Here is a 3,942-nt window from a genome sequence, read left to right as displayed (position 1 = left end):
CTCTCGCAAAAATTAAAAGAACAGACCACCACGCAACACAAATTCGGCGGAAGTAGGTGAAAATCAATCAAGGGAAGTCACTGTGACTGTGTTATCGTCCAATTAGTACATTTGCTGTCTTAGGGCAGTTAGGGGCCTATTAATAGATTGGACCGCTGGCTGTCACGAATCGTAACAGCAAACGGAGCGAGATTTTGTTTTGACGATCCACCGGATCAAGCAAAAAGTTGTACAATTCGGAAAAGTGGTGTCTGAAAAAGCTTTTTTGGTGTAAGGTTGGCAGCTCTGCTATCCTATGTCAATTGAGATTTTTGCTCGAATTTGTTCTTCAACACCTTCCCCTTACTAATACCCCTATATATATTAAACAATACTTTGAGCTGGAAATGCTTGTTTTATTTTATAATGGTTAGAAAGCCCAGACTGTGTACAAGCCTATAAAAATTAACGTACCGAATACTTGTAATTTGAATAAAGGAGTTTGAAGTACACATCCACAATAAGTGTGCCACTGTCAATGATTCTAACGAAAATCGCGTGCCCAGTTTATTCACAAATTTCATCTATCTACAGTTACTACAACGGTTACAACAGATGCCGTGCTTGATCTCAACCAATCACTGAAAATTGTTCAGATGCAACATTTTGTCATACCAGTCCTCAAACTTTAAAGCCATTTTCCTTCTTTTTTTTTTAGCTTTCCTAAAAAGTGGGATAAAAACTGTCGTATCTTGATAACCATGATACGTAAAACCTTTCATTTTTAATAAAAAAGCAAAATGTGCAGGCAAAGCTGTGTAGAATAAAAATGTGTTCATGTTTCGACCCATGTGAACGGTTTTTGCAGTTCCTCACACATTTACAGATCTGACATTCTTAGAAAAGGTCACTGTGAGTGAGCTAGAAAAGGTAGAGATGATAAATAAAACACTTAGGTCAGACACAAACATCGCTGAACAATGCCAGTCATGAGCGGAATGGGACAAAAAATAGAAATGTGAGTGAACAAAGCTAGGCTGTCTCATTGATCTGTGCTGTCTGTGTGGTAGCGTAGTCCTGGTGGCATGGGGCACATCCCCCAGATTAAGCAAGCAGATGAGGTCAAAGTTAAAGCAGTTGTGGGAAATGCAAATATTTGCTGGGTTGTTCGATCAAACGGGTTTTCTTTATGAGTGTTAATTCATTAATACTTCACAGTTATGCTGTGAACATTGTGCACTATGATACAGTTGTATGCTGTGAACATTGTATGCAATGGAAATATTTGCAAAGGGATCCGATGAAGATCCACATGGTTAGTGAGCAGCAAAAAGTCCAATGTTGAACAAAGGCTCCCCTCCCTCCCCCTACTTGATCGCTAGATGGTTTATATCAAGCCGGTGTCGGGTAATAAATAAATAAACATCAACTATGTGAAAGTGAATTAAACGAATATCACATGATAAAAATCTCTCTCAAAAATTAAAAGTGTTCAACAAGAAATATATATACAGACATAACCATTCAAGCGTGGTTATACCAAAAAAATATATACACGTATAACAGGTTGGCAAAGAGAACAGGAAAGTTTGCCCCAAAAAAATTCCTCAAAAACAATTTTTGACAAGGAAAAGCAGAAGTCACAGTTCCTCACAATCAAGTAATTTGTACATTTATTTTCTAATTAAAGATCACTTAGGAGGCGGGCGGGCTTCCGACCCTGCCTATCAGGGCCAACGCAGGCCGAGGGGGATGCAGCAACATCCTAGCAGAAAGACAGAGATACTTGATCAAAATTCTCCCCACTTGAGAACTGAACTTGTGTCTCCTGCATGCGACAGCCATGTGTCTAACTGCTACTTCACACTCACAGACGCCGCTTCATTTACTCTGAGGAGACTCAGATCTCAAGATCTTAACACAATTGCAAAACGACCAAGTTCAGGATCGCCCAGTCTGGGATTCGAATCAGGGCCAGCTCTGTAAATCAGCATGACACCAACTGAGTCCTTTTCTAAAAAGCTTTCTTAAAGTATGAAAAACTGTTTGAGACAACTGTGTTCTGCCCATGAAATAGCAGTCAAACTGGAGAAATGTTCCATGCATCAGCTCAGGTGTTTTGACCAAGGACACAGCACAGCCATACACTAACACAACACTCCACCCTATATAGACTGGTAGACAAAGGCACACATGTAGCAAACACACATAAACATTCCACACTTCAGTAAAGCAAGTTTACAAAATGGTTAACGCGAGCCAGAAGCTAAAAAAATCTTGTACAAAACAACCTTTTAGAATACATTTCTTTACACTGATATTAAAAAATCGTTACTTTCTCCAAAAAGGTAAAATTTATACTGAAAGATATTTGTTTTAAAAAATTCAAAACAATCTGACTTTCTCACCAAGTGTTTCATTTGAGCCACCACATAAGCAATGTCCATTGAAAAATTCTTTCCTAATTTCACGTAAAATCAACTTTCAAAAACCCTGACCAATAAACTGGCAAAATATAGACTTCTAAAAATCTGGTGTCTCGCGTAGGACTTGGGACAGCATGAGAGCGAGAGGAGGAGATAACAGCAGTCACACTTTGGCCACTAGGAGAAACCTTAGTAGTAATGTGTGGGACCTCGTGCCTTCCTAAGCAAGTACCTGTGTGGGTCTAACGACCCCATCAACACCATCAGCTTATTGAACCCCTTCGTTGTCTAATGACTATGACGTACCTGGTACCTCATGAAATTGGGTCATTTTTTAACTCTGTGGAAGCTCATGGAAGTTGGCAAAATGTGCTGCTCCCGGTTTCCTGTATGACTTTACATGTACGTCGTGTTAATAACCTGGTTCTAGTTCTTTGGTACGGAGTTTTTTAGCCACAAACTCTGCGTTGATTCTTATTCCGGAATAAAAGATGTTCACATCGGGACCAAATTTGCAAGTATTACTTTACTGCTAGGCTTGAAAGCAATTGATATTTATACAAATCTAGTCTTGAGGGGTAGCTGCATGCTTTCACAAAATGTAAACATTGAAATGACTTTAAAAAGGCAAAATATTCACTTTTTAACTTTGATTTGCAGGTTATTCGGAAATTGGGAATGAGAGAAATGAGAAAAGTGACACAATTGACGACCCAAGGTCCGAAATATGTCAACAGTGCGCTAGATCTAGGAGGCCACGCGTCCATTAACAATGAGACACCAGGCTGCTGTCTTGGGTAACGGGCTCAGTTTGAAAATCAGCTCTGACAGTAGGAACGTATACCCACTAGCAACGAAAGGGTTAACAGGTGGGACTTCCCAATTTATTGTGTGGCTCTGATAGGACCAAGCCAAATGGGTTGAGAGTGAAAGCCTTGAAAACTCCACAAAACAACAGGAGTCCAAGAAAACACAGTCTGGGATTCAAACAAGGGCCCATCCACTCCGTAGCCCAGCATGTCACCCACTGTGGTACCAGTCCGGCAGTCCCTTTGAGAAAAGATGTTACACTGTGGTGTCCTCACACCCTGTGGGCTCTAACTCTAGACCATTGTTTTAACTCTCCTTCTCTCTCTCTCTCTCCTCCTCTCTCTCACTCACTCTCCTCCTCTCTCACTCTAAAATGTGACTGCTCTTTCTCCCCTTGGGAATTTCACAATTCTAACCAGTCCGTGATAGACATTAAAAGCTTTTTAAAAAGACATCAACAATTTCTTTCACAAACACTGGAAATCTTCATGAAGTTGTACATCAACCAACACTCATCACTTCAGAAATGTACGTGTACGTGTGTGCACGCAAAATCTCAATAACAAACAAAACCTGAATGACTTACTGCCAATCACAGAGTTCACAATTTTACCAAGAACCATCACAAGGCATAGTCTGAGTCATTTGCATTTTAGAACCACACAAACACAAAAACACACAGCTCAACCCCACTCCCCACACACCTGTCATATCCCCCCCCCCCACT

The sequence above is a fragment of the Aplysia californica genome, unplaced genomic scaffold (assembly GCF_000002075.1).
Source record: "Aplysia californica isolate F4 #8 unplaced genomic scaffold, AplCal3.0 scaffold00770, whole genome shotgun sequence".
In the NCBI taxonomy this organism is placed as follows: domain Eukaryota; kingdom Metazoa; phylum Mollusca; class Gastropoda; order Aplysiida; family Aplysiidae; genus Aplysia; species Aplysia californica.
Note: the sequence above shows the minus strand (reverse complement) of the source record.